Source organism: Triturus cristatus, chromosome 10 (genome assembly GCF_964204655.1).
Source record: "Triturus cristatus chromosome 10, aTriCri1.1, whole genome shotgun sequence".
NCBI lineage: Eukaryota > Metazoa > Chordata > Amphibia > Caudata > Salamandridae > Triturus > Triturus cristatus.
Genome location: NC_140593.1, coordinates 307450123 through 307464403, shown reverse-complemented (window position 1 = coordinate 307464403; position 14281 = coordinate 307450123). Strand labels below are relative to the sequence as shown.

At 44.1% G+C, this 14281-nt stretch overlaps 1 protein-coding gene across 2 annotated transcripts in view; it reads left to right on the top strand.

Moving 5' to 3' along the window:
• Positions 1 to 7172: 7172 nt before the first annotated feature.
• OLAH (oleoyl-ACP hydrolase) overlaps positions 7173 to 14281 on the top strand; it is a 183494-nt gene continuing 176385 nt past the window's right edge. The window contains exon 1 of one of the 2 annotated variants that reach the window (XM_085631278.1): positions 7173 to 7388. The gene's annotated coding sequence lies outside the window, so the exon portion shown is untranslated. The remainder of the gene's footprint in view (positions 7389 to 14281) is intronic. The other variant, XM_085631279.1, reaches the window with a different exon arrangement.

The window sequence follows — 14281 nt, the reverse complement described above, 5'->3', positions numbered from 1 at the left end:
AGAGACTCTGGATCCCCTCCGCGGGATTCCCTCCCCGCATCGGAGTCCCGGATTCCCGTCCGAGGGATTGCCCCCCCTTCCTTGAGACTGCCGCGTATCAAGAGACCGCCTACTTGAGGCCTGTTAAGTACGGGTAGCGCTGAAGGTTCACGAACTGCTCACAAGTGTTTAATGCTTGCTTATCACGAGTAGCACGGTGTTCTTAAGGTCTGCCCAACAACGTTTAATGCTTGATTATTACGGGCAGTGCTATGTTCTTAGATCCTGCTCAACAGTGTCTAATGCTTGATTATTACGGGCAGTGCTATGTTCTTAGATCCTGCTCAAAAGTGTCTAATGCTTGCTTATTACGAGTAGCGCTATGTTCCCAGTTCTGCTCCAACGCGCTTAACGCCTGATCAGTTCGAGTAGCGCTGCGACCTCCAGTCGAAGCGCTAGTGGTATCACGAGTAGCGGCAAGCTCGCGAAGTGTGCCCTGAGTCGCTACTAGTCCCCAGGTGTGGCGCTAAGGTTCCCAGTCATATTTCATCGCGCTGAGCATTACTAGACGCTGCGCGAGGTACCACGGCAGTGCGAAACGCTAGAGGTGGGAGGGGCGCAGCGCCAAGACTAACCGCTGTGTTTACCGCTTCCCCAGGTGTCACTAGTGAAACTATGAAGAAGGGCTCACGAGTCTGGTGCTAAGGTTTACAGGTGTGGCCTAGTGCCTCTTAGTGAATCGCTGGTGAATATAATGCTGATGTATTCAGGTACTGCCTATGGCACCATCACTTCTGGTTCCTCTCCGAGGCTCTAGGTTTCTCTTGAGTAAGCGCCAATTTGCACACATAGGGCGACCACAACTAGGTTGACACGACCCGTTGGAGGAACTCCCTCAACATGCCACACTGTCAAGACCGTGGGAGACTCACACATCACTCAGAGTGGATGTAGGCACAACTAGCTGTCAGGCCACGACGCTTCCCACTCAGACTGAGGGCCAGGTAAAGAAGGTAAACACCGCAGGCCTCAGGGAAGTCCGTTGCTAGAGAGACTGATTCAGACGTCTTCCAAACGGCAGCGGGGTGACAGCAGGTTCACCATTGACAAACGCCCAGGCTGCAGGCTGTCCAGATGGTACAGGACACTGGTGGGGCTGGCCAGGGCGTTACCTTTGAGTTTCAATTGATGTTTTGAAAGTCCACAAAGTCTTTGGTTCCTTGTCCTTTAGTTCCTCAGTTGTCCTTACTCCTTACTCCTCGTGTAGGTTCAAGATCGTCGCCAAAATTGTTGTAAAGGAAGATACAGAGTCCAAATGTACATGTAGGTTACTTCTTTATTAGTAGCTTGGTTCCAGTATAGGAGATCAGGATAGTAGGAGAAGATAGATGGTACAAAAATTCAAAAAGGAAAGGAACCACCTCCCCAAGATTCTATAAATGGGCCTTAAGATTAGGTCCCTAACTCCAGCAAACACTCAAATAGGAGCAGAACGAACAGTACGATAAATGCGTCAGACAAAAAATATAGATACAAAAATAATTTTTGATTAATTTTGTTTTTTTATACATTCAAATATTTTTAGTTGATGTTTACATACACATACATATAGAATTAAATGGTACAGACGACAAAATTACATATCTAAAATATACTAAATGTCCCACACAAAGCTCAATACATATATCCGACATTCATTCCACAAACATACTGCAAACCAAATTCGGTCAAGATAGAAGAACTGGTCCCGATATGGTGGTATGGGTGGTAAGTTCATGTATCATCAAGATATCAAGGGGGTGATACTGTATGAACAAAGAGCCGAAAGTTCAGGCGCCAACACGCGTTTCGGTATTGGACCCAAACGTGGGTCCCACCTTCATCAGGGCGACGACCGATGGGAAGTGGGGGACAATAATAACACCTAGGGTTGATAAAACAAACGTAAATGACCAGCAAGAATTCAACAAAGGTGATAACAAATTTATATATGAGACATATGCATATAGTCTATAACGCTTAGTCTATTCAGTTAAGCTCCATTTGGTGTGAGCGAAAAAGCAATAGCTTGCAAAAATAAATACACAATTATATATATCAGGTCCAACAAGGTACCTAAGTGAAGACTATGTGACAGCAGGCCTCCAGTGGGGAAAAGATCACCATAGAAAAATAGATCAATGTGAAAGACACAGGGAAAGATTTGGAAAATAGATTGTACAAAGACAGCCCCACCAGGAGCAGGCTCCCAACAGCTCAGCCTGAGTTGACTAACTGACAGTCTAACACAGAGAGGCACTCAGGCATTCTATGATGTCATGGAACATTCTAGCAGAGCAGTACAGTGGAGGACACTAGACAAGTAATTTACTACATTGTGCTCATTACAACACTGGTTCCAGTTGCTCTGCCCACAACTGTTGGTCATAATAAGTTCCGGCAATGGAGGTAGAAATGATATATTGCGATTGGCAAGCCACACTCCATGAATGATAGGGCGTCTTGCCAAACATGATCCCTTGCTAATCCCAAAATGGCATCTTGTCCCATCTGTTTTACTAACGAAGACTACAAACTAGCATTGCCATGCTGCTGAGAGCCCACTCTCCTGGAGAACACGGGCGGCAGGGTGTGAGACGTTGATACTAATTGAAGTGTGCATTTGATACCCGCTCCTCTGAAATGTCTGGTAGTGATAGTGACACAGACTACTTCCCCAATTACTGATGCAAAATGTAAAACTGTAACATTTAAGAGGCTGATCCAAATGTGACAGACAGTTCTATTGATCAATGGCTGTACGATGCTGACCATAAGCCCCCGAGTGCCATTGCTTCATTTTGCTGTCGTTGCATACGCTCCGGTCTACAGCTAAAGCTGCATGCAGCCAGAGTCCAAAGCTTAAAGAAGCGTCATGCTTGCAAATCTCACTTGCCATCCCATACATAAATAATGCAGCTCTACCAAATGTGTATTGACTCGGTAACAGTTGTTAACAACTTCTCTCTTTAGGTATGGCGTTGGTGATGCACTGTCCCAGCCTTGCGGTGTGATGCTGTGCTTTTACTGTTTGCTGGTTTCAAAATCTCTGACATAACCTTACTCTGTGGAGAGCAGGACTCCACACAGTACCCTCCATGTGCTCACGTGCTAAGATTCCATTGAAGTGTCTAATGACTTTGCTTGCTAATCCATCTATTTCATCACCCTTCCTCTCCGCTTTACTTTTGTCCATCATGTTTTTGTTGTATTCAGATTGAAGGTTGATGTGGCCACAGAACACAACCTTCATTGACTCATAATCGTAGTTGACTTTTTTAGTGCGCTCACACGTGCCACTCGCTGCGCCCCACTGCATCACTCCCAAGGAGATGGACAATAGTCCATAACCAAGGGCGTAGCCTTTTAATCACATAGACACCACTCATTGTGAAATGATAAGTGACAACCTTCATCATAGTTAAGCAAACATTGTTATGAGAACACCGTTCATAAGATCAGCCAGATCATACATAATTGTTTTGAGAAGCAGGACATAGGGCAGATGAACAGCTCATAGATTGTGCAAGCAACACATCAGTATCTCGACCTTCCTTTACAAAGGAACATTTCCGAAAGGTTAATGTCAAGTGCCAGCAGGCCCCTTTACCTTATTCATCGCCCTCACCTTAAACCAAGGGCATCCCTTTATTAGTAACTTCCAGGGCACCACATCGCGGTCCATCCCTGCCAGGGGATACCTACCACTAGGCAAAATCCCCCAAAATGTTCAATTTCTGGCATCCCGGGGTAGGGCAGAAAGGTCCAGGACCACCAGCAGGTCAGTCCCCCCTCCTGCCTGCCCAGTGCCCACATTAATCAACCCCCTTCCAAGGGGAAAGTCCGGTAAATCAGTCCACATTTGGGGTAGCCCCCACTTCTTCTGCAAGAAATTTCGCCACAGGGCGAGTTGGTCACTGTCGAACTCGCCCTCCCCCCGCTACTACTGATGGGCCTCTTTAACACCACTACGATTGTGCTATTGCCCAAAACGGAGCTGCTGGTCCTCGTATGGCCAAAACATGCTCCCTCCCTAAGGGGCCTCTCTCCATCCCCCGCACCACCACACTATGGGTGCTTAAAGATATACTTCTGCCTCAGATTCTCCCATGGGTACCCATTTACTACTTGGTTACGACTGCACCTTATAAACTGGAAGCCATATCGACCTTATTGTCTGGCTATGGACCCTCCTAGCCGCGTAGTTCACTCCATTGCGTTATTGTAAGAATTCCTCCCCCCCCAAGCTCAGCTTCCTCCAAACAAGTGGGCTAATAAAAATCTACACCTGTTGGGCCCCTGGGGTCTATGGGTAGATATACTCTTCTGCGTCCTCATGCCATCCACTTAGCTTACCTAAGATTTCGTATCCTACAGATGAGTCCCCGCCACTGGCTGCTATGCTCAGCTTACCTGACCCTGGAGTCCATACCTTGCCTGACGGAAACCTAGCTGCAGACACAGGTGGGCCTGTGAGTTGTGAGAAGGGTGCTTATTGAGTGACATCGCACTCGTGTCCGGAATCCCATGAAAAAAATGATCCAGGTGATAACACTTACTCATCAGGGGTTAATTCACCACATTTCCTTAGTGCCTCAGCAGCACCCTTCCCCTCTCCTCCGGGCAAACCAATGACCTTTGACCCCAGTGGAGCGCTGCAGGAAGGAAGACGGATTCTACTGCAACCCTAGTGTCACTCAGTTAGTACCGCCTTTTCTTTATGGGAGGATTGTGGGCCAGCCTGCTTAGTGCTCAATAAGGAAGTGAGGAACCCTCCTCATCCCTATTCCAACTCAAGGCGCCTCTGGCTTCATCCCTAGATGTCCGCAAGATGTAGACACTAAGACCAGCGCGGGGTCCTCATGATGAAACATGCCAATCCCTTACTGTAACTGAGCTCCCACGCTGCCTAAAGTGAATTGCACACCAGTGCCAGGTGAGTAAAGTAAAACCAGAGCCCTGGCCACCCTATGCTATCCTCTGTTTTAGACCCCCCTGCTCCAACTTCCCTGACCAGCGAGGGTCGACCGTAGTTGGTATCAAAACCTCACCTACTATACCTAGTAACACAACTGAATGACCTGTGCCCTCCCTTGCAAAAGAGCTTTTTTTTTTTTTTTTTTTTGCGAATCCGGTGTGATGGATCCCGATGCTCAGTGAAGGGAAAAAGAGGCCGATCCCTCGCCTTGCGGGCCTTATAAAGCTGCTGCCCCCTTGGGCGGCCAACGATGACGTCTTGGGCGCGACCCCTCCGTTGTGGCAACACCAAAGAAGGACAACTCTCCACCCTTGGCTGCTCCTGCCCGTACCGCGACTAAGGGCGCCCCTCTGCTATGTGCCGGGTGCGCCTTCATATGTAATGTTGCTTCGTCTGCAGCACATTTACTTTGAGATGTGCTGATGTTCGTCATCAACATAAGTAAGATGGCCTCCCCATTGCAAGCCTCAATACCTCATGAGGTTGGTATTCTGGGAGCAGAGGCCATTGCATGGGGTGCATCTTGGCAGCCAAACCTAAACCCTGTAGGTGATCTGCCCTCGCCAGCGGGCTTCTTGGTATTTGGACTCAGTTCTTGGAAGGCTTCCATTCTGGATACTCTGCCCAGTAATGCAGGGTGTAGATGAGTGACCCAAACAAGGCTTAAGCATGAATCTTGAATGACTCTTGTCTCATAGGCCTGGTTAGGGTTGCGAGTCCCAACACCCCAATATTTCCAGTTTAGGTTTTGGATGTAAAAAATGCAGTTTCCTGCTTATTAAAGTACATCTGGCAAGTATGCTATGTAGGCACATACGTTTTTCGGGGGCTTTGCTCTTGAACTTCGCCCATCTAAATTGGAGTTTATATTCAGCACATCTTAGTGTAGGTCTGGTTAAAATCATGTTCTTTCTTGATTACATTATATAGCCAAATGTTAATTAAAATATTCTGATTTCTGCCCCTCTGATACTAAATCATATGAATGTTTTGCATTCAGTTGTCTTATTTAGCTCTTGTTGAATTAACAAAGAATGGTGGAGTTTTGTGCCAACCAATTGAAGACTGCAATTTTTTGTGGCATAGACTTACTTACGAGTTTATCTGTATGTGTTGGCATTAGCATTTTGACCATATTCCTCCAACTGTTGGATTGTTGGTGGAGTCCACATTAATCTGTGCCCTTTTTAGGTTTTGCCTGCACAGCGCTTGTGCTGTGCTTGTGAAATCTCTTCTATTTAATATATCTTAAAAGGGGGCTCTCATCAGTTCCTGTCTTTGGATTACTGTGTCCCTCTGCTGTTGTGTGGAACTTTTATTTTGTTTACTTTCCTTGGCTGCGCAGATTGAAACGCTGTGTTACATTCCTGATCTTTTCATAGTGACTCCAGGGGAATATTTATTTGATCTCACTATACATTTTAAGTGGGCTTAGGTGCTTGAACTCTATTTTATGACTTTGTTGTGGGTGGTTATATTAGTGTGCCTGCACGAGCTGCGCAAAAAAGATCTCACATCACTCTCTCTCCAGCATATTGGAACAACACTGCCATCTACTGATAATTATTTTAACTGCATATAAAAATTGCTCTGCATACATTTTCCCTTCAGGTTTTACATGTTGCTGCGGTACTGAACCGAGTACCAGTAGTCAACTCGGATATCTTTGTTTTTAGGTTTCGCCTGCACAAACAGCTTATTATTAATTACATGGGTGAAACTTAATGAATTACCAATGCTTGTTAGGTCTGGTGTTAGCCAAGACTTTTTGTTTTCCCCCCAAAAAATACATATACACATACATTGTGGGGCTTTCAGTCAACTCTCTTCATTCATTGATCTGTTGGCATGTCATCACATCTGCTTACATCCATAACAGAACGCAGCATGGGATAATGACGGCATTTTGCTTGATAACATCCACCTAAAACGTAGGCCACATACGTGCCAGGAATGGTGGGCCAGTCTACCATTTCAGGTTTAGAGGTGACAAGCAAAGCAGATTGCAATAGTTTATGCAGGCTTGTGTGTGACTTTTCAGCGTACGTCCACCCTGGCTCCACCTGATGTACCATTCCATGCCCGTGTTGACCCAACCACAGACTAGCAGCAACTGTATTGCTCGGGACCATAGTGGCAGCTGAAGCGCACTGTAGTGCCGTGAGCCACCTGGTCCATACTGGCGTCACTGTTGCAGGAAGTAAAGCCTTTTTTTCAGGTCAATAAAACTATATCGCTAGTAGGGGTCCTTCCAATTACAGGAGCTGTGCGCCTGAAGCTTTCATCTACCGGTGCTGCTCCCGCTACCTGCTTGATCTCCTCCATTAGGTCATTGATGTTCAGTTCTTCAAAGTCTGACATTTACGAAGTGCTCTTTCACAAGATCTAGCAAGTAATCCTTCACAGTTTTTTTTTGGCTTCTGCTTTAAAGTTCGTATCGTTGTGCTTATTTAAAAAGTTATTCTCGCCTGCATATGTGTGCATATCATTCCTCCTCCAGCGCTGTGTGGTCTCCATGCAGCAGTGTTATTTTATATGGAGCACTGCACCGCAGGGACAGCCCCCTACACCACAGCCACAGCCAAGCTGTCTTAGCTTTACCTGAAGGGTAATTACAGACGTACGCATTTTCAGTACTCTACCTCAATGAGTCTATGATATGTTTAACCAATTCAAACTGCCTAAAATATACAAAACCCACATAGAGACATGGTAATCAGACTTCAATTTGTACGCCCACGTTTATTTAAGGAAAAAATGATTTATGGCTCTGCCAACCTCGCTGCTTAACATCACAGATGAGATGCCTTTTTGCAATGATTCTTATGTTTCTGTGCCACTGAAGTGGGATCTTCCAGCCTTGCTTCCCAAATGCTATGCCTGCGAAGCCCTTAGAGGTATTATTGATCCAGAAAAGCAATTGTCAAAGCTAATGAATGTTCTTACAATTCTCTGCATTTTAATTTATCCAAATTGAGTGTGCTGTATTTGTCAGTTATAATATACGTTACAGTTAAACATGCCCTTGGCCATTTTCCCCTACTTTGAAAATGGTGGCATCAACGCAGGTGGCTTCTTTTGACAGAAATGTCTCCCACCCTGCACTTGTCATATTCAGGTCCACAAAGGGCTTTGCCACCTACAGATACATGCATGTGTCTATAGGAACGTACAACGTACTAATCTAGTTGGCAAGCAATCGAGCACTAAACATAGTACTGGGGAAGGATTGATTGAGCAGTGTGTGTTGTGTGGAAGGGGGATCTCGTCGGAGTCTAGCAAAAGCTCCTGCATTTATAGATTTTGCATGAGGCGCTCCTTGAAGCATTGTTTCACCTCCTTTCTAAAAAAACAGGACTGGAGACCCAATCTCTTTTGGGGTATTGTTCCATAGATTTGATGCTTACCAAGTCATCTTTCCATGTAAATTTTTGGCATTTTTCGACTTGCAATCTGGTGGCCGTATAGCCAGTGGTATTAAGACTGAGAGTGTGCCTCAACTATTCCATAGAGGACAAACACAAATTGAAAGTACTTTGCCATCAAGGGCCATCAAAAGGTAGCATAGACAGGTGGGACCCTGGTGGATAGTTTGGCAGGTGTCATGAAATTGCTTTTTGGTTTCCACTATGTCCACAGCTTTCATCCCTACAGTACTGTGAGAAAGCCCTTTTGAGAATATTGAGATATTTACAGCAAGATAGCTAGAATGTTTGAAATCTCAGCTGCCTTATATAACAAAAATTTGCAATGCAATAGGTCTCGCATTTACACGAGTTTAAGCTATTGGCATTGTAAATCCCAATGCCTTTTATTTACGTTTTAAAAACTAAAACAAAAATAAAAGGCATTGTCGTTTGCAATGTCAATAGCTCAAACTCGCGTAAATGCGAGACCTATTGCATTGTAAATGCTTGTTAATAAAGCAATCTTTTTTTTTTCTTTTTTAAATGCAGCCCGTTTTCTCTAAAGGAAAACGGGATGCATTTAAAAACAAAAAAAATATCATTTTTTTGGAGTAGACAGTGGTCTGTCGCCTGCTCCTAAAGATATATATTTTCAACATTCTGAAAGGGGAAGGGGTCCCAATAGGACCCCTTCCCATTTGCGAATGGGTTACCACCCCTTTTAAAAAGTCGGTAAAGTATTACTGTTTTGTGACATGAATTCAGTCGCAAAACAGTAATACATACCATACCAATGTTGCATTTGGAAGAGACGCCAACCCCCCCCCTCCGAATATAGGAAATTGTGATTCAGTAATAAGTTACAGAATCGCATTTTGTACATTCAAAAAAGCAACTTTGCGGTTGCAAGCAGCCAGTTTCTGCTAATTGGGCCGTTTGCAACCAGAAAAATGTTTTGAACATCTGGCCCCATATATCCTTTGAGGTGCATACTCCTATGCATGCGTCTATCAATGCGACAGTGATGACATAATCAGCATAGTTCATTGATTTATCAATATTAATATATTAATTTGATCTGGTTTCCTACAGTTCTTGACTCTGAGATGCTGATCCATAATGTAGTCAATGTTTCTGATCCGTTATGATTATACGAGATGCACAACATGTTCATGTTGTACTGGTAAATAATGCTGATGTTAGGCAATAATGAAGAACAATTTAAAAAAAGAAATCACAGGTGCCTTCAGCACAAAGTAAACGTATTGTGGGTTCTAAGTGTGTGAGTGCACATACTCATGCATGTGGCATAACTGAGGAACAGAAAGTTACTTTGCTGTGTGCCAGGAGTAAAACAGGACCATCTTGAAAGTTTGTTTCATAATGAATGTGTTGAATATTCCTAAGTGGAGGACGAGGCTGTGCTCGCCCATCTTCTCTGACATGAAGTACTCTGGACGTACCTCCTGCTTCCTCTCAGTGTTTAAGAAGGCTGGATTCCCTCTCAAAAGTTGATGATTTCAGACTGTGAAATGCTTTGTTGGAGGCAAGCGGAGAGGCCTTGGCGTGAATTCCAGGGTGTGACCCAAACTCGAATCAGCAGAACCCATGTATCAGAAGTCCTTGTCCCAGTTTTAGTAAAAATGAAAGATTATGCCCCCCCTACCCTCCTCCCCAAACATAGCAAATGCAGAAAGTGCCCACAGAGTCAAGCTAGCATCTGATGGGGGAGTTGTCCTCCTTGGAAGCATATGAGGATGAGGGAGCTCTTCTGGCCTAGCTCTTGAGCGGTTTCAGGCTTTTGGAAAGAAGCCCTTCTGGTTTTTAAATTAAATAAACAAACAGGAAAGGCCTTCTGGAACTTGCAGCTTTGTGAGGTATCAGTAGCGTTTTACTACCATCAAGTGGCATATCTTAGACGTGATCTTAAAAATCTGGAATCCAAAAGGCATCAGGCATGCAAAGCACAAGATGAAAGACAGAATTTACAATAACCAAGGCATTTTTTAAAGTGTGATTGAAGCAGAGATGCGTTCTGCTATTGATCCTATTAACAGCACAGGCATGATTGTTTTTTTGCAGCAAGCTTGGATTCTGTCACTATTTTGTGCACAATCCTTGAAGCCAGCTAGCAATACTACAATCAATGCAATGTCGGCCAGTGTTTATGCTAAACTGACACCAGGCTTGCATTGCATTGAAAGTATAGCTATTAAAACGCACAATTCCAGCCGAAAGAGCAGAAGTAACACCAGATTTTGGAACATTGAACTGACTTCCCTTAAGGAGTTAATCAACTTTAAGGCGCTCAGTATGATGGATTATTTGGAATGTAGAGCTACATTTCAGGGTGTACTAAGCGAAGAAAAGGTTACTTTCCATTACCAATGACTCTCGGACGTTCGCTTCCTCCCCCAGTTCGTATATCAATGCTGTTCTCTAAGCCTGGACCGTCTCTCTCTGTCCGAACTGAGGAACATTCGGAAGCTTGCGCTGGTTCACAAAGGGCCATAGCGGCAGTGAAAGCGATCGTTCGCGATCGCTATTGTAAAAAATAAAACATGCCCACGAGTGGTGTGCGCGCGCGCGCCACAGCGAGCCATATGTTTTCAATTATCGCGCTTGTGTCTGGGCACGATAATTGAAACCATATGGCCTTTGGTGCGCGTAATAGACACCAATAGGCCAGGGGCGGAGCAATGCGCCCGCCTTTGGCCTATTGCGTGCTCTCTTGGGAAAAAAACGCACGCAAAGGCCAATAGCTGGGCACAAAAGGAAAAGCACACGCACGAGCGTGTGTGATTCCTGGCTCCGTTTTGGTGCCCCGGACAAAAGGACTCTCGCTGCGCGAGCAGTGCTGCGCACTGCATCACTAGGCGCGAAACCTAAAAAGGACTGTGTTAGCCTTAATGGCCAGAAATTACAAAGTCAGTGGCCACCTGGTCAAAATGCTATTGTACTGTCCGTAGAAAAGTAAAACATTAACACCATTTGTGAAAGTGAATTTGAAGATAAAACCTTGAATTGAGTAGTAGGTGCTGTGTTGGTACTTCTCTGTCCTTTCTTGGGCAGTATATCATCAGGAGTAGATTATCAAACACCTTCTTTAGTAAGTAAGCAAGATGGCCCAGTAAATTAAAGCTTGCCTCTTATTTGCAGCGATTTGAAGGTCACACATTTGAATCCATGCAAGGCAGAATCTGCCTTATATTTTTCAGAAGTTGATAAATTGAGTATCATTAAATTGGCTATATGTGACTGATGGAATTCGCCAATGATTAAATAATACTCAAAGGTGCAGGTAAATAAAACAGGATCTTCTTCATTTAAGATACAGCAAACAACGCTGTTGCAGTCTCCGCTTCTTTTTAACCGCCTTTCTTGAACCACCTTCATCCATTACACCGTAACATTCCCGCCACGCATTCCAGCACCCCATGAACATTACATACTCAGACACACACTGTAATGAATGTGCTTTTCACTAAAAGGACACACCCAAACCCTGCACTCCCACTCTGGGAGGCAAATTTACCACTGCACCTTTAAATAATACACGTTTGCACAGCACTCCCACTCTGATGGCAAAAAGACAAATTCAGGTGCTTTTTAAAATAACACACACAAGTTTATTAATGCAATGTTTAAAAAGGTAGGCCAAATATATCAATACATGCCCAAGTATCAATTAACTACAATGAATAATTAGAATAAAATGCAATATGTACAGGTAGCAAAGAGAAGAAAATATATACAAAATGGTTAGGAACACCTCACCGATTGAATTTGCATCATCCTTGGCAACTCAAGCTTGGGAAGCCCGTCAAAAGCCCAGGAAGGAGTTCCAATCAGGACTCCAGTTCCATCACCTCCACAGCAATACGTCTATTCTGTGGTGAACTTCCACCTGGCCCCCAAAGGCTCCCAGCTTTAATACCATTACTCAACGTGAGGCGAAGCTTCTAGAAAACCTCACCCCCTTCTCATGAGAGAGAACCGAGCTTGCTGTACCAGTCTGCATCAAGGCCAAGACGGAGGCTGGCCAAGCTCCCGTATTTTGACTTCGAGGCAGAGTTGCACATTCCACAGACACTTCCCACAACATATTCCAGTTCACTCTGATCGGTGAGGTGTGAAAAATAAGTGAGGAGCAAAAAGATCTTGAATATGAATCGCAAGCACTGCTGTGCACACAGGAGCAAGGCAAAGTCAGACATGAGGCTATGTCAAAGCCAATAGTCAAAGTCAGAAAACAAGATGACATGAAGCCTTGTCAAAGCTAATAGTCAGAACTCATAATATAAATGTACTGTTCTACTCCGTGACAGCAAGATTACAAGACAGAAGAGAAGCAGGCATATGCAGCACCGTCCTACATTAAGGCTAGGGTAAAATAACACACTAAAGTCAGTTAAAATGGTGGTAGTCGAAGGTCATCATAGGGTGCCCAACCACTAGAGTGGGTCTTTCACTACACACACACATCGCAAAGTCCTGTTCCAACACATTTTCATTCCTATAAGAAAAAAAAAGAAAACATAACAACTAAAACAGGAACTAGAGAAACTAGAAGAAGCATAAAAAACAAATTAATTGAAAAGCTAATTAGCTCCACCATAAAAAAAACTATTGAATTTAATTGGTACACATATCTTGCGCGTTCTTTGCCTGAGATCAGTTGTAGGTGCAAGTGTTCTGAGACCTACACTTTTTCTTATCATTACTCCTATTTACCCTACTCAAAACTGGAAACCCAGCCCCAAAGAACACATTGTTCTTTTCACTCTGATCTTCACCTCAACTTTCCACCTTCTCCAAATTGCCTAAGATCCAAACTTTGCTACCTTAAACACGAGCAGATCTTTTGAATACTTATGTTTCTAACATAGTAGCCGACCATGTGGGTGTTCATATTCTCCGCAAACTTAAACTTAGCATTGACCATTTGGCTACACAAGCTTTTGGGAACTGAATCATGACTACCTCCACAATGCTTCTTCAACCACCAAGGAAACAGTTTAGAGCCAGGAGCACATCTACTAAGAAGTTGGAAAAGTGTTGAAGTAACCCTTCTCTTGAAAAAACCTCATCCAGGAACTCAATTATGATTAGGGCTCCCGGTTTTCCGTTTATTCGGATTTTTACATATAAATACAGATGGAAAACAATTTTTCCTTTGTCTGTATTTATATGTAAAAACGGCAAAATACTAGAAAATGTTGCAGCACTGCCGTGATCGAATCCAGAGTTATCTTGCCGCGCCCCCTTCCTGCTGCTGGAAATTCCTTCCCAGGCACACACACAGCCGCCCGCACCTGAGTACTTCACAGGTCTTTTGAAGACCATTTACTTGTTGAAGAGGCTTTATTGTTCTTTCACCCCATGCCATAGCCTCCCCCAACGCCCCTGACTCCTCCTGTCCCAGGCCCCATACAGTGCACATTTGAAACACTTCAATTCACAGTGCTGCAGCAGGAGAAAAATTAATATTTTCCTCTGTGACAATCGGCATGCCCATGATGTCGTCCATGATGGACCACTTCGGGAAACTTGGAGAAAACGCATTAACCGAAAGTTTAATCTAAACATTATTTTTAACAAAGCCCTCACCATAAAATGAGCAGTTACATTTTTTCCTATACGATCACTTAAGATTTCATAAACAGTTCCTATGTCGTTCTCAACATTTACTATGGATTAAAAATGTAATTTCATAATACAACCCTAATCGTTAATTCAGGGATTATTGTAAGAGATACGTCATTCTGTTTTACACTTAGAAAATGCATGTCCCCCGTATATCACCCTCTCTGGCAATGTGCGCGGTAGCAGAGCAGGTTCAGGATTTCTTGTTTCATGGATAGGAAGCCAATGTAGG